At 40.2% G+C, this 21,480-nt stretch overlaps 1 protein-coding gene across 8 annotated transcripts in view; it reads left to right on the top strand.

Annotated features, from left to right (window-relative positions):
- Positions 1-21,480, top strand: part of PTPRE (protein tyrosine phosphatase receptor type E) — a 159,933-nt gene that overhangs the window by 45,346 nt on the left and 93,107 nt on the right. Inside the window, exon 1 of one of the 8 annotated variants that reach the window (XM_083506162.1) lies at positions 20,273-20,322. The exons of the other annotated variants lie outside the window; for them this stretch is intronic. The gene's annotated coding sequence lies outside the window, so the exon portion shown is untranslated. Of the gene's footprint in view, positions 1-20,272; positions 20,323-21,480 lie in introns of those variants that run through there. 8 annotated transcript variants of the gene reach the window in all.

Genomic DNA, 21,480 nt, shown 5'->3' with positions numbered 1-21,480 from the left:
GCCCAGGATTTTATTTTCACGGGAGCTAATGTGTAGCAGCACAATGGCTCTTCTAACTTAAATCAGAGTTCTAAACTAAAAGGGGAATAGAAATAGCACCGAAGGCCAGAGCTGCAACGTTTACTTCTCTTAGTGCTAGCTAAAGTGCTACTGAAACTGTGTGTGGACCCAGGATCAGGTGTTGAACTCAAGAGTCTATGCCCTAGGTGATTTCAGACCTTTATTTGTGAAACAGGGTCACAGGCATAGACCCTGCACAAAGCCTTAGGTTTAAAGTCCAGTGGTGAGATTAAAGATGCTCCTGGGGTTTGGCAGAGAGGGGAGAGTAGAGAGGATCTTGTCAGGGGTGCTGAGGCAGGATGGAACAATGGTATAGCCTGGTTTACTCCTGGCAAGTGTGTATAGGAATGGCAACATCAGTATTGCTATTTGAAGTCAAGGTATATCGACTTGAATTAAGAACCATTTAAAAAATACTGCAAGTCCAGGTTGCAGATGTGAAATTTGTGTGCTAGTGTTAAAGTCAGGAGAGCTAAGCTGCTAGAAATAAGCAGTGATTGTGTAGAAAGTTTTTTGCAGATACAGTAGATACATTCATAGCACATACCCTGCCCCCACAAAGAAGCTTGAGAACTATAGTTTTATATGGGTATTGGGAATTATAGCTCTGTGAGGGGTAAACTACAGATTCAAGGATTCTCTTAAGGTTTAGGAAATGCACTTCTAATGTGCTTTAAAGGTATGCACACAACCTATCTTTGGCATCATTATACATCTCAGAGACTGCAATTAGGTGTGTATGGGTTGATCCTTACATCATGCAGGGCTTATTGCAGATAAGAGATCAAAAATCCCCATGTCATTTTATGTGGCTTTTAGTGATACTGCTATAATGGCTAGGCCCCATTTTCAATTCTCAGGACTTAGAACATCTGTTCATTTTGAATGAATGAAGCACATCAAATGAAAGAGGAAGCTCATGTTGTATTAGGACAAAACTGAATGTTTGCCTTGACCTTTATGTATTCTATACAATGGCTTTTGTTGTTAAAAAATAGTGGGAAGAATTCAACATTATGATGTTTCTGTTTGCCTGATGGAATGATCTCCTGTCTCCTCCCACATGTTGTTCTGGGTCCCTCCCCCAGCCCTCCAGAGTTAATAATTGGGGTATGTGGCAGTGAAGGAGAAGGGAAAGCCCTGTTGCAATAGCAATAGTACTCGGATGGGGTTCCACGAGTAATGAGACCAGTTAGCTGAATTTGTGCCAGTTGCTTGGATCCTAATAGCCTTCTGCAAAAGGAATGGAATTCATGTTAATAGGCAGGGCTTTCCCTGTTCTGTAGACCCTTCATCCTTTGAAAATCTCTTGGGGGATGGAGGCATAGCTGTCAACTTTTCCCTTTTCTTGCGAGGAATCCTATTCGGAATAAGGGAATTTCCCTTTAAAAAAGGGAAAAGTTGAAAGCTATGGCTGGAGGGACTCTTGGAAGTGGTGATGGATATAGTCCAATGGGTTACATGATTATGAGCAGCTATAGTCCTGTCTTCTAAAAATGGATTTATCTTAATTGACTAAAACAGCAGTATTAATTGATTTAATTGATTCACCATTTCTGAAACCTGTTTCTTTTTGGAGCAGGCATTTGAGTATACGTACACATTGATCAAGTGAGGAAGGGCATATTTTTGTTTTGCCAGCAAAGAACCCATACATAGAATCATAGAATTGTAGAGTTGGAAGTGATCCTTAGGACCATCTGGTCCAACCCCCTGCAATGCAAGAATCTCAGCTAAAGCATCCCTGACAGATGGTCATCCATTCTTTGCTTAAAAACCTCCAGGAGAGTCTGCACCTTCCAAGGGAGTCCATTCCACTACCTGTTCAGTTCATTAAAGCCCTTTACAGGTGTTCAAACTGGGCACAATGGGTATGTGGAGAGAAACATTATAGTGGCAGGGTCTACTCTTGACCAATGTGTGTTTTAAACAAATAACTGAAGGGAGTCTTCATGTGCATACTAGTTAATGTATAGAAATGTCTCCATGTAATTGCTAGCCAATTGGTTAGAATCCTCAGATAGCAGCAGCAGAGGAAAGGATTAATTTTCCTCTACCTATCTTCTGTGATCCAAATGGTATTTGTTCTTTAAATTTGTCTTTGCATTTATGTTTTTAATGTCACATCTACTTTAGTGCAAATAGGTGTTGCTCAAAGGAATAGGCTTGGAGGGGGGGAATTGCTACCCACTGTGCATAATTATTTTATGTAGGTCTCTTCAATTACTTGCCCACACGGGTTACATATTGACATAAGATGGTTTGCTTATTACAGATTCTTGTACTGAGTGTAAAATATGGCCTGTGGGGAATATGGCAATTGCATCCGCTTGTTTCTTGTTGTTCTAGCATACAAAGGACCTTTTGAGTAGAAGTTGTAGCTAAATGTGAAAGATTTCATTTTGTGGTGAGTATGGCATTGTTCTTTGGTCACAATTCTGTTATTGATTTTTAAAAATATATTTATTTATTTTGCAGCCTAAGCTGAAGTTGGTTGTCCTTTTAGTCTAAAGCCTCAGAAAAGAATATGCTATTCAAAGCACTTCATTTTACATTCCGTTTGCAATAGGAATATTATTGCTAAGCTACTTTTAGTGTGGTAATTGCTGTTTTGTCTGAATAACACGTATTATTTAAACTGATTTTTCTCTGGGTCAGGCTTCATATACTAACTAGACCCTGGAGTGATGAGTTTGATTGCTGCTTATTCACTATGTAAATTATCTGATTTTAAAATAAATATTATTTGCTGTAACATCTTATCACTTTTATAATGTGTTCTGCACAGGAAAGAACATGAAACAAATTTAAATGTTATGGTGATTTTATTCCTAGAATTTAACGTTATAGGCTGAACATTAAGATAAGCTTTTGAATGGTAAGAGCAGATCAGTAGTAGAGTCAATTACCCAGGGGAGGAAATCAATCTCTTGCTGAAGGTCTTCATGCAGATGTTAGGCAGTCTGATATTGGGATGATTTAGCTCAGGATTTCCTGTGTTTGATTGATCGACAAGTCCCCTTCCAACTCTATTATATGAATGACAGGGTTTGGGGGTCAGAAACCCTACGACGTTTGCAGTTTACTGATAAAGTTTGCCAGTAAACAACAGTACAGTATCAACAAAACGGTAAACACTGCAAACTTATTCATACTAAAAATAAATAAATAAATCCTGTTAGCATCTACTGCTGTGCTAAATTCCAAATTAAAGGAAGACAAGCAATCAATATTTTTTAATATTTAAAGAGTGTATTTTTTAAAAAACCCCACTTCCTTTCCCTGTTGAATCTTTGTGTCTTTCCTTCTTTGACTCAGCAATATTAGGCTGTGTTGTGGTTGCACTAAAGGGTTGCTGTCTGTTAAGGCTGTCTGTTAGTACACCTGCCTGATTCTTGACTCTGAAGATAGACTTTCCTGCAGCTAGTCTTCTTTAAAAAAGCCTTCTTTGTGGTACCACCTCATTTATGGAACCCCCTTCCCTCCAACAGGCCCTGATTATTAGTTACAGTCCTTGTTTTCTGATACTTGTTTGTGGTAAAATATTTCCCCAGTTTTTGCATTTGGGGGATGTGGTAAAACGTTGCTAGTGTGATTTGCTAGCATTGTCACTCTTCAGGTTCAGATAATTCCCCAGTGTCTTATCTAGAAGTTAAAAGATCTAAGGTTGTGGTTGGATGCATGAACATCACAACTGCAATTCTATATATGAACTTACCTGGGAATAAACCCCATTGAACTAAATAACAGTTCTGAGTAAACATGCATAAGATTATGCAAAAGGGCACTCTGTAGTTCATAGCCTACCATTTTGCACACTGTAGCAGATATGTTGTTTTGAACTCTTCACAACATATTGTTATGACTATTTTGTTTTTATACATGTATGTATATGTTTTGGTTCACTTGGAAAATCATTTTATTGGCGTTTGGTGGAGGGCAGGGCTAATGCAATACAGACAGCAGACAAGACCCTGAAATAGTGTGTAATAGTGGAGGAGTTGGGATTCACAGGCATGGCAACCTTCACTATTCTTGGGGCTTCTCTATACTCACTATACTGTACTGTTGTCTCTGATAGGTCAAGACTGGGTGTATTTCTTCTGGACCCAACTGTGCGCAATATTTCTAGGTGGCGATTGTGGCCAGATGAAATTAACATTAAGATTGTACTTATTTAAAAATACCAAATGTCACCACATACTAGTAATTATCAGAATGTTACAAGTTTTCTTTTCACTTCTAAGGAAAACAGAAATTGGGTTATTGCGTCTGATGTTTTATTTAAATCTCTGCGCAGCGTTTCTATGTTCAGCCACCTTAGGAGAAATCCTGATGTGATTGTACCGTCCTCCTCACACTCTGTGATGCCATAAAAATATTCCATTGACCTGACACAGATACTGAACATCCGTACCTCCTACAGAAAGCAGGAAGAGGACAGCATCTCTGAAAAATTAGACCATGTATCCTGAGAATTCAACATCTAGATGAAATACAGTCTTTATTGATTTTCTTAACAAATGATGTTTCTCTTACGTTCCAAGAGAAATGCATTTCAGACTTTAAAGAGAGCGGAAACATTAACTTTCCTTTGTAACTATGAATGGTATTGTTTATTGCACTATAAAAAGCTGTATTCTCACAAAGTTCAGATATGCTGATGTATGGGTTCCTTTTTAAGGAGGTAATTGTTTTAAGTTAGAATTATCTAGGAATTAATCCTGTTTTCTGACATTATTATGCTGCTCAAGTAGATATAGCTCATGTTTTTCAATTTTTCATTTATTGGAAGTTAGCAGTGACCAACATAAAATAAATGATTGCTTATATTTTACCTTTACTGTGTAAATGTTAATTATATTATTATGCTCTGATAAAATCAATGATTTAGTACAGGATAGATATAGAAGGGTCATTGCAGCAAAAAAAGATCACTGGAGCAAGAATATTGACATATCTCCCAGATATGAGGGGCAGACCATGATGGTGGTTTCACTTGGTGGTATATTGCTAGTGAAACCACCACCGCTCAGTGAGGGAGAAACAAGCTGCAGCCGCCCGCTGTAGGTTGAGGGGCTCAGAGCCATGGCAGTTTCCCCAGATATCACTGGGGAATGTCACAGGGGTCCGTCTGTCTTGGGGAGTGGAGGGCTAGCTCAGCTGGGGGGCATTGAGCAGCGGGCTGGGGCTAGCTGCATTGGCCCTGACCTGCTAGGCGCTGGGATGAAAGCACCTCAGCTCCCCCATGGTGAGAGCTGAAGCAGTTTCACCTGAGGCCTCGCAGGCTGGGGCCAGTGCCTCTCTTTTCAATATCACAGTATATCGCCAAACCCGAAGTTTGGCTGGAGATATACTGCAATGATGAAGACCTAATATTGCCCAGCCCTAAGCAAGAATAGGCATCAATCAAAACTGAAGGGAGGGGAAAAGGAACTCTATTTAAATTTTTAAAATTTTAATATGTATGCATGCTGTCATGCTAAACCTTTTAATGACTTGTAAAGGTCAGTAATTGCAGAACAGATTAATAGGAAATTGAGTGCTTTCATAATGTAAATACAGTGGTACCTCGGGTTAAGAACTTAATTCATTCCGGAGGTCTGTTCTTAACCTGAAACTGTTCTTAACCTGAGACACCACTTTAGCTAATGGGGCCTCCTGCTGCTGCCGTGCCGCCGGAGCACGATTTCTGTTCTTATCCTGAAGCAAAGTTCTTAACCCGAGGTACTATTTCTGGGTTAGCGGAGTCTGTAACCTGAAGTGTCTGTAACCTGAAGTGTCTGTAACCCAAGGTACCACTGTACATGATAAAATACTGAAGCAGAGAATCCAATTTTTCACTATAAAATATTATACTGTTTGCTTCATGGCCTTTTGTCTAAGATCAAGTGTAGCATCTGTTCTTATCAGTTAAACAAAAATTATATTGTTTTTGTGCTTGCTGGTTTATTTGCTGATTTTAGACTGATTTAATCTATTATATATTATTATTAATAATAATAATAATAATCTAAACATTGCAATACTACTGTATTTCTATAGGCATGTGGGTCCCTCTATGGTGAAGTAACTAGAATGTTGAACTTAGATGTAGGAAACAAGGTTCAGCTCCTGCTCAGCTATGACATTGCTGTCTTTCAGCCTAACTTTCCATTTTTAAGGATTGTCGTAAGGTCACAGTGTTCTTTGGAGAAAGGGTGGGGTAAAAATGAAAATATTCTATTGCTTTTCCATAGCTTCCACACACAAACCAGGAGATTGTCAGAGGTAGGTCGCATGGCAAGTAAATGTAGTTGCCTATTGCTATTATCAGCCTTCTGCATATGTCCCTGTGCAGTGGGCAAAATATAAGAAAAGCAGCATAAGAAAAGCTGCTCAGAAAACAAAAGATGAGTTTAAAAACAATACAAAATGGACATCTGTGGCAGAGATCTGTTCCTCCCACTGGGGAAGCTTACATTTACCAGCTCAGTTGGTAAAGCATGAGACTCTTAATCTCAGCAGGGCCATGGATTCAAGCCTCATGTTGAGCGAAAGATTCCTGCATTGCAGGGGGTTGGACTAGATGACCCTCGTGGTCCCTTCCAACTCAACAATTCTATGACTTTATGACTACAGAAAACATATGGTTTATCTATCCACCCAGTCCAGTACCTCCAAAAATACTACTGGTATTAAGAAAGCCAGTATTATTTGATTGCATTTGCTGCAATTAGTTTTTTCCTTTTCCTTGTTCTTGCTGAAAGTGCTCAATATAGTTTAGTACAGCTCCTTAGTAACAAGGTGTTGCTGCTGGCTTTTGCAAATTCTGCAGCCCATGATATTTTTAGCCCTTAACTTCAGCTGCACCTTACCTTGACTATCCTTGTACTTTTGCTTTTGAGATTTCTAGTATTGAAGTAAGTTAATCGGCTTTTGCATTTGGCGCATAGCCAGCTCTACTGGTGTGGAGGTTGGCTGACATGCTCTAGCAGTAATAACAAACTGTATTTGGGGCGTGAATAAAGTAAATAAGGTGAGAATTTTTTCCGCCCTAAAGGCAAACAGAGGTAGTTCATGCTTCCTGTGTACACTCTATTGGTTTTTTTTTTTTTTAAACCCAGCCATATTTGACAAGAATGGTCAAGCATGAAGATGCATGAAAAGATATTAACAGATGTTTCATAAATAACAAACCTTGGTTTGATTTTAAGCAGGTAGCATTGCAAAAGTAATTAGCAATGTCTCCTATTTAAATATGATTTGCCAGATGTTTCCCACATAATATTGCTTACGTTTATCCAGAAAATTTTAGGTTTGCATAAAATTGTATAAACAAGTGCTGGGATATTCAGAGCGTTTTCTGTACCTGGAATCCTGAATACTTTTTCCTGGGGGGGGAAAACCTTGCTTATGTTTGTTTCTATGGACTTGAGGACTCATTGAGTCCCCAGCTTTTATATTAATCTTCAGTCGTATATTGAGTTTTATGCTCGTCCTCATATCTACACCATAATCCTATTCCCCGTTGTATAGGGTTTTGCAGTGCTTTAATGGTATGGTGTAATCCTATCTGTGTCTACTCAGAATAAGTGGTGTCTTTTATTACATTTCTGGGGCACTTCCGGGTTCAGCGCTGTGCATTTGTGCTCAATTGCGTAAATATTGGCCACACCTAAAATGGGTTGCTGGTACAATGAAATCAGAGCTCTTGTCTTCCACTGTTACATTGTTATTGGGGTGGTTGTACTTATTTATTTGGTTCTGTTGCAAATTCCTGAAACAATGGCTCTTAAGTGTGGTGGAGTCTCCTTCTTTGGAGGTCTTTAAGCAGAGGCTTGACAACCATATGTCAGGAGTGCTCTGATGGTGTTTCCTGCTTGGCAGGGGGTTGGACTCGATGGCCCTTGTGGTCTCTTCCAACTCTATGATTCTATGATTCTATGATTCTAAGTGTGCTTGGCAATAACTTCTCCTTTTTGAGGTGGCAGAGGGAGTGACAAGAAACTGAATCAAATCTAGTGTTTCTGTGTGTCAATACTTTGAGTAAACAAGCTTGTACGTGAAGCAAAATTGTATCAAGAAACACCTGAAGAATGTTCTAGTTGCAGCAGCAGATGTGGATAACAACCTGGGGTTCAACAAGATAAGACAGTGATGGTGTTGCTCCGTAGGAAAGTTAATCTGGGTTTATGAGCACCCTACTTGGGATGAAGTCCACTTGTAGAATCAGAAACTGCCTCCTCAGAATGGTTCAGTTGCCCCCCCCCCTTATTATTATTTTGCATGACATGTCACACACACACACAATGTTTTGTCAGGCTTTTGGTTGTTTCCCCCTGAACATTCTGTTTTTGTTTTAATGAGCTGGATCCTTTGTTTAATATTGCTATGTTTTTGCTCTCTGCTCTCAGATTTTACTGCATTTTAATCGTAAGCCACCTTAGGGAGCCCTTGCCTGGGCTAAAAAGGGTGAGTGTAAATTATTTTAGAAATAACATTTTAAAAACCTTGTTGAGTGGCCCATTTCGCCTCCACTATAGTTAAGGCTCTTATTCCGTTGTATTCTGGCTCGCTGTGTTGCTCTACAGCAACCTTCGTGAACATGGTACCTTCCAAATGCTTTGAGCTACAACTCCCATCCTCTCCTACCAGCACATCTGGAAGACACCATGTTGGCACAGGCAGCACTACAGCTTATGTATCCTAGTGCTAGGTTCTAACACAATCGACAGTCCAACCCTAATGACAGAACATAGAGACACCATTTCATGCTATTGCATAAATGTGTCCTAGAAAGCAAAACCTGACATAGCTCTGGAAAACATCACTAAGCACAGATCTCATTCCAGTTTTGCATTAAATATATGGGATGATGAAATAGGGTAATGCCAGCTGCATGTGCTAGTGGACTCCCTCCCCCACCGCCGGCTCATAAGTTGACTTCAGTAATTAAATGAGAAAGCAAAACAGCATCAGCACTATCCAGTTGAATGCATGCTGTAAAGAAAATGAAATGGCTTAAGTTGGAATGAGTTGTCATGGAAATATTGGAGGCAGAACTTCAGTCAGACAGGGAAATATGATACATTGCTTGTAAATGAGTAAAATCATTACAGTTATTATCCATGCAGTGAAGAGTTGGTTTTATAACTACTGAGCAATATTATATATACATAAAAATTATCCCTTCCATTTCTTTTCTTTGATAAAGACTCATTTTGTCATACTTGACAGATGGCCATCCAACCTCTGCTTGAAAATCTCCAAGGAAGGTGAGTCCACCACCTCTAGTTGGAGTCTGTTCCACCGTTAAACAGCTCTTACTGTCAGAAAGTTAATCCTGATGTTTATTTGGAATCTACTTTATGAAGCCATTTATTTGGGTCCTAGTCTCCAGAGCAGGAGAAAGCACATTTGCTCCATCTTCCATATAGAATAATAGAATCATAGAGTTGGAAGAGACCACAAGGGCCATCGAGTCCAACCCCCTGCCAAGCAGGAAACACCATCAGAGCACTCCTGACATATGGTTGTCAAGCCTCTGCTTGAAGACCTCCAAAGAAGGAGACTCCACCACACCCTTTAGATATTTGAAGATGGCTATCATATCTCCTCTCAGTCTCCTCTTTTCCAGGCTAAACATACCCAATTACCTCAACCATTCCCCATAAGCCTTGGTTTCCAGACCCTTTATCATCTTGGTCACCCACCTTTTACACTTCCCAGCTTATCAACATCCTCCTTAAATTGTGATGCCCAGAACTGGATACAGTACTCCAGATGTGGTCTGACCAAGGCAGAATAGAGCCTTCCCTTGATCAGAACACAGTACTTCTGTTAATGCAGCCTAGAATAGCATTAGCATTTTATTTTATTTTTGCTGCTGCATCACACTTGTTGACTTGGAGCAATTGCAGAAAGAAACTTAGTATTTCAGTTAAGCAAGCAACCCAAATGGAGGGCTAGAAGAAGAGACATTAATTTATTTGAAAATATATCAGGTTGAGTTGTAAATCCTAGGTAAAAGTGGTTGTAATTTAAATTCTGATGAAATTAAGCTTCCTTAGCATGAATGAGATCTCTATTATGAGGTAACATCTTCCTAAGGTTTATGTTTCTAATGACCCTGCAATTATCTATAGATGCATAATTAGTTCAAGTGTTAGATAATTAATTTTCAGAAGGTATCTTAACTAATTTCACACATTGATACCAAGGGCATTTGGAAGACAGTCCTTCAGTTTAAAATTCCCCTGGTGATTTGCCACCTGTCACTTCAATCCTTTCAATTTACCACTCCTTTCCATCTTTCTATCTCTCACTATTTTAAATCTTGTTAAACCTGCAAGTCTGATGTATGAAATCATTCTATAACATTCCATTAGTTGAACTGTAAATACAAAGACCCAAGACTGAAAAAAAGATTTTAGTCATGGGTGTTGATATTAACGTCTTAACCCTTAAATGTCTTACGGGTTGCTAACTTTTAAGAACGAAGCATTCTTGCAACAGAGAGCTGTAAGACATAAGTCCCATAAGTATTATTCAGCTTTGAAACCAAGCAATATTGCAAAGCCTTTTAAGATACTAATTTAATTGTGGTAGAAGCACTGCTTCTGCATTTTTATAGCTCAGTTGTACATGCAGTGGAATAAAGGACACAATGAGACCTAAGGTTAGCTGGTGTAATTGCAAGGTCACATTCCTCCAAATCTTTTTATTTTTATGGCCACTTTAAACTGGTTGTCATAGTGGTGTATGCAGGTTTGAGGGGCTTTTCTGTATTGTAGAATAAATAGCAGTTTTAGAGGCCCTGGCATGAGTGGAATTGTTAATTCTCCTCTCATGTGCACACTCATGTTAACAGCAGGGGTACCAACTTGAATAAAATATTGTGGGAGCCCAGGCAAGCCCTGCCCTGCATAATCAATCACATGACACAGTGTGCGCACACACCATTTGAATGGGAATGCCCACAAACTTTGTGGGCACCCAGCCCCCTCAAATATTTTATTGTGGGGGCTCGTAGGAATTGGCTCCTATGGTTAACAGAGTCTTCAATGAAGCAGGATGCTGAGCTGATTCTGGGCCAACACAGCTCCTACATGCCACTGTAGCCACTACTTGGACTTGCTTTCTGGTGGCTCCTTTCCTCATTCTGTTGAAAAGGCATGCTCAGATGGCTTGAAAGAAAAGACTTCTAGGCTGAATGATATTCAAGAGATGAACATGGCTCAGAAACGTGGCTTGATTTCCTAATGCTCCAGGCCAAAGCCTGAGTTCCAGTAATTGTGTGGCAGGCTTTTCCCTCTTAATAGTTCTGAGACGCTGACTGAAATAAGGCATTAAGGAGAGAGGTATACTTGCACCTACTCCCTATATTCCTTATGCACATTTCACCTCTGTGTAGGAAGCGAACTTATCCTAAACTAATTCCAAACAGGGCTATACACAGATAACTACCACAAGGGGACCTAAAAGCCACCTCTTTACAAGAGAGAAAAAGTATCGCTGATTACATTTTCATTGACTTGGGATTCTTATGCTTGTTTGATAATCTGGTTGAAGTTTACCTTGGCTGTTTAGCGGGTTCCCACTTTGGGGCCTAGGCTAAGTCAGGGTCCTGTTATCTTGCTGCCATGGGCATTGTTAATTTGCAGTGAGAGTTGAAACACCATGGTAAGGTTTAGAATATCACATATGTGTTAGAGAATAATTCAGTAAGTGTTTGACCTTTATGGATACCCTAAACGGCATGCCTTCCATTTTTAACATTTACCCCTTTGTTGGACTGATAACACGCCAGAATAGAGAGCAGCATATTTTCCTACAGTGCTGTTTTTGTTTTATAAATGAATACAGCTGTGTTATTTTGTGTGGAGGAAGTATTCATGTTGAGTTCACAGAACTTTCTCAGAAGACAGTCTGTGGGGGGGGGGGGAGAATAGATGGTTATATTTCAGCTGTTGACATGGAAGTGGTCTTATTTGGTCTTTGAAACTTGTACTGATTTTCAAAGGCGCTTGTATATTGAGAGAGGTCCATATGTTTCATTTATAAAGTCATTGAATGATGGAAGTTTACTATTGTACAACATTATAAATTTTTGATGGGTGCTTTGTAGATATACTTTTTAAAATAAAAAAGTGAAACAAAATGTACATGTAAATGCAACAAAGTAGATCTGTAACCAGCACTTGCATATTAAAATAATTTTTAGTGGGGACATAGGTTTCCGGGCAGGAGTTGATCACGATGAGGGTTTGCCAAGCATGCCTTCCCTTTCAGCATGTTTCTCCCTTTTGTTCTGCGTTCGAGTGTCTTCAAAGCCCATGACACCTTTGGTAAAGGCTGTTCTCCAATTGGAGCACTTGCAGGCCAGTGTTTCCCAGTTGTCTGTGTTTATACTACATTTTTAAAGATTTGCCTTGAGAGAGTCTTTAAACCTCTTTTGTTGACCACCAGCATTACACTTTCCATTTTTAAGTTCGGAATAGAGTAGTTGCTTTGGAAGACAATAATTAGGTGTCCGCACAACATGACCAGTCCAACAAAATTGATGTTGAAGAATCATTGCTTCGAGACTGGTGATCTTTGCTTCTTCCAGTACACTGTCATTAGTTCGCCTGCCTTCCCAAGTGATGTGTAAATTTTTTTGGAGTCACCGTTGATGGAATCTTTTGAGAAGTTAGAGATGGCGTTTATAAGTTGTCCATGTTTTATAAGCATATAGTAAGGTTGGTAGTATAATAGCTTTTTAAACAAGCATTTTGGTTTCCCTGTGAATGTCCCAGTCCTCAAACACTCTGCACTTCAATCAGGAGAAAACTGCACTCGCAGAACTCAGGCGATGCTGGATTTCGGCATCGATGTTGGCCCTTGTGGAAAGATAACTGCCCAGGTAGGAAAAGTGATCCACACTTTCCAACATTTTACCATTGAGTTGGATTTGTGGTGCTACCGAGGGGTTGTTTTGTGCTTGTTGGCGCAGCACTTTGGTTTTTTGGGTGTTGAGCAACAGGCCAAGCTTTTTGTAAGCTTCTGCAAAGATATTTAGGATGGTTTGGAGGTAATCTTCTGAGTGTGCACATACTACGTTGTCGTCAGCATACTGAAGCTCTATGACAGAAGTTACGGTAACCTTACTCATTGCTTTCAGCCTGCTCAAAGAACTTTCCATCTGTTCAACATATGATTTCTACTCTAGTGGTGAGTTTCCTTTCGACAAAGTGTAGAAGGGAATAGATTCAATAGATGTAAGGGGGGTACTGTTTCAATCTCCCCTGCTTCTCTAGACCTACTCCAGAGCCATAAGGGATAATGCTCCATGACTCTGTTACCATGGATGCTTGGTTGCTCAAAGCCATCAGAACAGACTGAACCGATGATATCTGTGTATTAGTTGATTATTGCTGCCATGACCGAGGTGCCACTGTGCTTCCGCCTGCTTTGCGGTTCTTGCTCTAGCAGAACACAATGCACTTTTTGGGTTGTCTTTAGTTGGTACAGGCTCGGCTATTGTTGCTTTGAGCCAGGCAGGGTGTAGTAATGTTTCTTAGTTCTTCCCTTTCTCCAGTTCCAGAGCATCTAGTTTTTAAAAAAGGCTTTGCAAGATGCCCAGGGATCTACCTTCCTGATCATGTTTTCTCTTTGATTTATCAGAGGGGCTTGAAACAACTTCTGCATGTGTGGCCTGGTTTAAAAGGCCTTATGTTGTTCCTGCTTGCCCACCATGCTGTGATTCATAGAATCGGAAGGGACCCTGAGGATAATCTAATCCAACTCCTTGCAATGTTGGAATATGAAGCTGTCCCATGCGGAATTCGAACCTACAACCTTGGCATTATCAGCACCATGCTGTGACCAACTCAGCTAACCTGTATAGTTTCACTGCTTCTCAATAATTCCCTGTGACGGAAGCCAGCCGTCACAAATGGCGCTGTATAGCATTTGAAAAAAGACACAGAGAGCCAGCAATATTTTCAGGAAGGTATGAGCAGCTCCTTCGACCACTCTCCTCCGATTTTATTCTCCTTTGTTCTCCCCTCTCGCATGGCCGTTTGCCAATGTCTCACGTTACCTCATCCGGTCATGCCCTTTTACCCACCCATCGCCATATAAGGTAATTACTGCCCAGAGGGGGAACATAACTCCATATAAGGTTATGCACTTAATACACTGCAAGGCACGGACATGCAGGTCACCGAGGTCAGCGAGGCACCAGGTGGCGCTACAAGCCTTTGCCATGACTTCATGGCTCCCACATCCCTGGAAGAGCAGTATTCCTAAAGTTTGACCCGTTCACCTTGGGGCCAGGTTCACTGTGAGAGAAACTGCAGGCTAGGTTATAACCCCAGATACTGAAATTCTGGTTCAAGCACTGGAAACCCTGACACCATTTCTACTCCTGACAGAAATGTGAGTTTTATTTTTCAGTACTTTGGGCTCAGCTGCTTAATTGGCCAGGCTGGCAGCAGTAGGGAACCCAAAGTAATCAAAACCCAAAAGATCTGCTACGAAGTTGAGTCAAAACAGACCACAGGCAATTGCACATTGCAAGCATCTGGGATATGTTCCTTCCAAACTTGCCAGTACATTAATAACACTTTTTAAACTGTACTTAAAAAGTAGACACCACTCTCTTCTCTTTGCCGTTCATTGCCTGTTTCATACTTCCACATGTCAAGTTAAAGCATCTGCTTCCTTCCTGGTCCTGCCTCTCTTCTCTGTTGTTTTTGTTTTGTTGTTGTTGTTGTTGTTATATTATTATTATTATTTTATATCCCACCCATCTGGCTGGGTTTCCCCAGCCACTCTGGGCGTCTGCCAACAGAATATTAAATAGAATAAAACATCAAACAGTAAAAACTTCCCTAAACAGGGCAGCCTTCAGATGTCTTCTAAAAGTCAGATAGTTCCTGGACATCTGATGGGAGGGAGTTCCACAGGGTGGTTGCAGCCACTGAGAAGGCCCTTTGCCTGGTTCCCTGTAACCTCACTTGTCGCAGTGAGGGAACTGACAGAAGGCCCTTGGTGCTGGACCTCAGTGTCCGGGCTGAACGATGGGGGTGGAGATGCTCCTTCAGGCAGTTGCAATCAATTTGCCATTGAAGGTATGGTTCTAAACCTCTGAATCTCTTGCTTAATGCAATGCATTTACAATTATTTTACACAACAAAATGTGTTTGGCCCATGGAGATCAATATATTGCGATATTGCAACACTTATGTTGTACACCTTAATCGTAAATTGCTCTGCTCTGCATTTAATGATTTAATTAAACATCATACATGGTTGATATCCTGAATAAAAGGCTGAGTTTACATTTTTTCTTTTTTTAAACTTGGCTACCTTCAAGTCCTATGAAAGGGCTTGAAACAAACTTAAGTACCACTTATCTCAATGTGCCTATGCTAAGTAAGTTTGGATCCAACCCTTAATTCTCAGAAGTAGGAGTAAAACTTTCATGAAACAGACATGAAATATTCATTTAAAATCATTCTTTTGGTTGAGAAATGAACTAGAAATTTCCTTGATTCACTTATTTGTTTGGAATCCTAGGAAGATGTGTCATTCTTCTAGCCTGTTTATCTGCAAATGAGAACCACACTATCTTTCTGTTTTGAAAGGCTCTGCATCTGCGTGGTTTTCAGCGTGTACCATTACAGCACAGATGCCAAAAAAAATGACAGCATCTACTTTGGTCACAAGCTATGCCAGATGTGTTTATCCTTACAGTTCAGATTGCTGCTGCTGCTTTGTGCTAGTTCCAAAGCAAACTTAAACTGCAATCCAATCTGTACCTTCTTGGAAGTAAGCCCTATTTGAACTCAGTGGAACTTGCTTATATACAAACACACATAGATCAACTGTTTAAGTCTTTAAGAGACATCATGAACAACATAAAACATATAAATATATAGTATAAATAATACGGTATATATTATATAAAAATCAATGCATGTGAACACTTTATAGAAAACAATTTAATTGAAAATGTTTCATTATTTGAACTTTGTCCTAAGCTGATTTTCCTAAAACAAAACATAATATGTCAGATATTTACTTAATTCATTGTGGCTGGAATAATTCCGTCTTCCAAGAATGACATATACTTTTAGATTAAATTTTCACAGCAGAAAGTGATGATAAATGTGTTTTTCATTTTTAAAATTGATATTACAATATTCCTGGGAATCACAGCAACATGACTGATGGGCATTTTATTATTGTTTTAGTAATGTGGAATAATTCATGGGTATCATGTTTTCAAGCTACAATTTGGGTTACGCTATCCTGTGTTTTTCTTGCTTTGCTATGCTATATTATTATATATCTTCTTCTTTTTTGCCAGAACACTTAGAAAGTGTGCAGTTAGCAGTGTTATGCTTACTAAGTTTATAGCTGTCATCCTTCACAGCTGATAATTGCTAGTTTGTTCCTGATTCATTTCCCCTTTCACCTCTTCAGCATATAATGCATTAATGTTGGTAAGCAGTCTTTTCACAAAACCTGAAAGGCTTTTAATGTGCTTGTTCAGTCAAAAGTAGGTATGTTGGGTTTTGGTGCAGTGGTAGAGATGTGAAGGCCAGGGAGGAAACTGGGAAAATGTGGTGCTGGGATGTTCCCATTTTTCTTCCAGTTTTCCAGAAACAAATAGGGAGTGCTTTTTGTTTGCTCGCAGGCAGCCCTTCCAAATTTTAATCAAAGTGCAGCCAAAGTTTGGATAGAAGTTAACTTATAAGAAAAAGAACAAGTTTTTGTTTTATCAGAAAAGCCTGTGCTTTGATGTTCTATCTCTCTTTGGGAATTATAAGCCTTGGGCTTGTTGTGCTGTATTGACTTTTACTGACGGATGGCATCAACTTTTTTCTAGAGCCAAACCATCCACAAGGAGTAGGAGTAGCTACCACAGACTCCTATCTCGATAATAGTGTTTCTCTGTGGGCATGCATCCATGTTTTATATACAATTGACCCCTTATTTCCATAATAACAATTGATCAATGGAATTCACTGATCATCACATGGCTTTTGAAAGCATGACTCTTTATTGTGTGTGGCCCTCCTGCTGTTATAATAGTGTCTTAACTTTAAGCTGGAAAGACTTCATCTTCTGACCTCTCCTCGTCCTGGTTTCCTCCCTCTTTTCCCTCTCATTGTTGACACACCACCACTTCCCAGACTCTTCCCTTGCTGGTTCCCCTGTGCCCAACCAGTCCGTGACAGGTATCAACTGAATGCACCTATAGAAACTGTCAATTCTGCTAATTTTGATATTGTTTTGCCATTAAAACTTCCTATCTTTCAATAAAATACTGTATGCTGTTTTTCTTTACTCAAAGACTCATTACCACATCTCTTGCTGAAATAAAAGTATGTTTTCACATTTCTAACAAGAACATGAGCTGATTTCAGTGCTGCGCTTGCCCCTACAAATGCTGCTCAAAAGGGAAACCCAGCCAGATGGGTGGGGTATAAACAAACAAATAATAATAATAATAATAATAATAATAATAATAATAATAATAATAATAATTTATTTCTGGCAGCATTGCAAGTGGCAGGTACTGTGTTTAAAAACACTTAATTTTTGTGTGCCAACTAAAATTCGCACTGGCTTTCTGTGCTATCAGCTGCTTAGTGTGTGTGGTGCTGGCATGGAGATATTACACATTTTCCCTGTCACGAAGCAACAGCTATTCAAGTGATTTATCTATCAAATGGAGCATTGCTATAGTTAAGCACTTTTGGTGGTCTCCGGGAGGCGGGGGCTATCATTTTTTACAAAGTGGTTATGTTTATAATTATGAAAGTTGTGCACCCTGCAGAAAAGTGAGGGGTACTGTGTAGGATGATGATATTATTTAACACTTAAGTTTTTGAACAAAAGTGTGGGACATTGTGTGTACAGTACATTGCAGAGTCACTTGACCACTAGGTTAAATGTCATCACTTTGTCTGTATAGCTACTTTCCATGTCATAATGACTCGGTCCACATCCTCTTTCCAGGAAACATCTGTTAGGAACCAGGAAATTCAGTAATAGCTTCCTCCATTTCTTTATGGCTAGTGTGTATGTGAGAGAGAGCACACAAACATGCTTCTAGATTTTAGAATATGAGACTGCAGAAGATAATGTACAAAACATTGTATGATGATCATCTGTGATCATCATACAATGTTTTAGAAATGGCAGTTCAAAAAAGCAGCATATCCTTTTCACTTTAAATATTTAACTATAAATTTTATGGAAAATTCAAAGTATCTTCATCTTGCATTTCAATCAGCTGCAGTTGTGTGATTGCACCTAAATGCTTTGGGCCTACATAATTGTCTGCAAAATTGCCTCTGTAATTGTTTATGTTGGCAGTTTGCACCTCCAAATTGAAGGTCAGTGACTGAGGGATTTGGAAAAGGGAGGAGGGAGTGTTGGGAGTTAGCAAAATACACTCTAACACAGCTGTCCTCATTACCTACTGTAAGGGAAAAACTAATTAGTTTTATTGAATTCAGTTTTCTAGTGGAACTATTTGCGGCTTGTTAATCTTCATAATGCAGAATGACTGTTAAATGAATTTTAGTTCTATGGCTTTTGATGTGCGGTATAATAAACTGAAAGGATTGATTCAGATGCTATGCAGTACAACATCTTCCTCAAAGATGGATGAATTCTCTGTAGAATTCAGGACAGAATAAGTAGATTGCACAGATTATGAAACAACTATGTTAGTATCTCTGCAGTGCATTGTGACCTAATTTCTCATTCTATTTTCTGCATAGGCTGGCTGAAAAGAAGAATTAACACTATTTGCTTTTTTAAAAAAAAGAATTAAAACAACAACAATTGCATCTTCATCATATTCTGGTTGGGAGGAAGGATAATTCCATAAGAGGTGGTAGAGAACTGATTCCACCCACCAAGTCAGGGTTTCTCAGATTGAAACTGATTTGAAAATAATATAATTAATTAAAATCCAAACGAAAGTAAGATGGTGAGCGTAAAATAATAATTTGTTTCATCTGTGTTGCAAAAGGCTGGTGTTTCAACTGGTACAGCGAGGACATGGAAGAGGGTCTGTGAAAAGTAGAAGTAGGGAAATAAATCCCCAGGACCTCATCACCACAGACTTCAGTTGGCAGAAACATGCAGTGAACAAGTGTGTGCATGAGTATCTGCAGGGTTGGCCATGGGAGTGCTTTTTTCCTATGGATATGCAAGACACAAGTTAAGACTTTGATAAAAAGAAGTTATTGACCATTTTCGCCAAGGCCTCCAGTGTTTGCTTAAAGCAGGGTTCAGCAAACTTTTTCCGCAGTCCCTCAGACCTTGTGGGGGGGCCGGACTATATTTTGAAAACAAAAATCCTCCCCACGAGTCTCCCCTCCCTTCTCCACAGTACCGGACGAGCCCCGGCAGGTGCTTACCTGTGCCTTGCGAGCGGAAGGGGCTGGCAGCGGCGGAGGGACGATGAGCGGCATGAAAGGGCTGGCACCGGTGAGGGGCTGCTTAAAATGGCTTTCAGCCAACCGCGGTGCAACAAAGCCCAGCCCCCTTCCACCTCTAGGCATTGCGGGGAGAAGCCCGTAGGAGGGAGGGAGGAGGCGCTGCCGCGATGTGTGTGAGGGAGGGGGGCAGGAAATGGCACAGCCCGATTGACCAGAATCCCCACACCAATCCACACGACGATTCCTGGACCATCCGCGGGCCGAATCCAGTAGGCAATTGGGCCGGATCCAGCCCCCGGGCCTTAGTTTGCTGACCCCTGGCTTAAAGAGTTAACTACTTTGTGTTATATTTTCCTTTATGTTGTGGACAAACAACAAAAAAGCCTGACTGGTGTCCGACCTTATGTCTGACATTCACTGTAGCAAGGTGGAGTCTGTGTAAGAGGTGTGAATTTCAGAATTAGGAGTCTTTAGTTTAGAGTCCCACAGTACTGTTGTTCAGTGGACAAACTGAAAACAAATCTAATGAATCAAAATAGTCAACAATATGTAGTTCCAAGTCATAGACCATGCTCCACCCCATAATTATTTTTGTAAACACGTGTGTGTGTGTGTGTGTGTGTGAGAGAGAGAGAGAGAGAGAGAGAGAGAGAGAGAGAGAAAGAGAGAATTCAGCAAATATAATCTCACAGAGAAGCAACCAGTGGCATGTCATTTTTTAAACATGTCATAAATTATTGTGAACACATGTTGAGCATTTTATGTGTTTATATGGCTACTTTTATATGGAGACACCCTGAGGCTGAAATCTTATGTGCACTTACAAGAAGTAAGTCCCAGTGACCACAATAGGGCTTCCTTCTGAGTAACCATGCAAAGGGTGGTGCTATCAAATTTCCTGTGCTAAACTGCATGCTCATGATATACATCTCAGTTTCAAAGCAGGTTTGTCATGAGTGCCATCAACTGGAAAAAAACAGAATTGCTTAGGAGCTTAAGTCATTCTGTCCATTAACCTGGAATTCAACTTGGATGTGGTTTAGGTGTTGTTTTGTTGGGAAACTGCCAGGGAGATAGTGTCCATCATGAGCCCCCAAGCTGGAGTTCTGGACGTCCATCGGCCTCCCGTACTCACGCAGATCCAACAGTTAGGGGCACAAAGCCTTTGGAAATTCCTGGCATCATTCCTAGGCTGGTGCACCCTCTTTATCAGCAGAAACGCAGCCGAAAGCTTGCATCACAGAAGAGCAGAAGAGCATAATTTACAGACTTTATTTAGCGTTTAACAGAACAAAAGAAAACACGTCCATTCTGTCAGCGTGTCTGAGCCGACTGAAAAACGAAAGGAAACAACAAGCAGAACATAAACATCCTGTGAATCAGGACATGCGCAGACTCTGTTGCTTACAAAAGCCTGCTCCCTTTTAAGGTGGAACGGAAATATCCTAACATCCTCCCCCTTTCCGTGTAACCTGTTGTACCTGTGGTTCACCCAATTGCAACCTTTGTACATAAACCTTAAGTTGTTCTTTGTTAACAACCTTAGACAACAGATCAGCAGGAATTTCATTTCCTGGCATGTAGGACACCCGAATCAGTCCTTTCTGAATACACTCTCTTGCACGATGTAGCTTAATCTGCAAGTACTTGGTTCTCTGCTTGCAACTCTCGGAGTTCAGCAAAGCCAAACACGATCTATTGTCTTGATACACTTGTACAGGACATTTCACAGACACCCTGATGTCCTTAAACAGTTGCATCAACCATTCACAATCCATGAGTGAAAATGACAGAGCATTGAGTTCTGCTTCACAGGAACTTAGGCTCACTGTTGTCTGCTTCTTGCACAACCAGTCAAACAGGCAGTGGTTGTACATGTAGCATACTCCAGAAGTGCTTGTACCATCCGTGGTGTCACTTCCAAAACTTGCATCTGCAAAGATTTCAAGACCTCCAGTCTTCTGACTGGTGAACCTCAGCCTGTAGT

Source organism: Podarcis liolepis (genome assembly GCF_965112155.1).
Source record: "Podarcis liolepis genome assembly, chromosome: 5".
Lineage (NCBI taxonomy): Eukaryota > Metazoa > Chordata > Lepidosauria > Squamata > Lacertidae > Podarcis > Podarcis liolepis.
The sequence above is the reverse complement of the archived record's forward strand: the minus strand, read 5'-3'. Positions and strand labels throughout refer to the sequence as shown.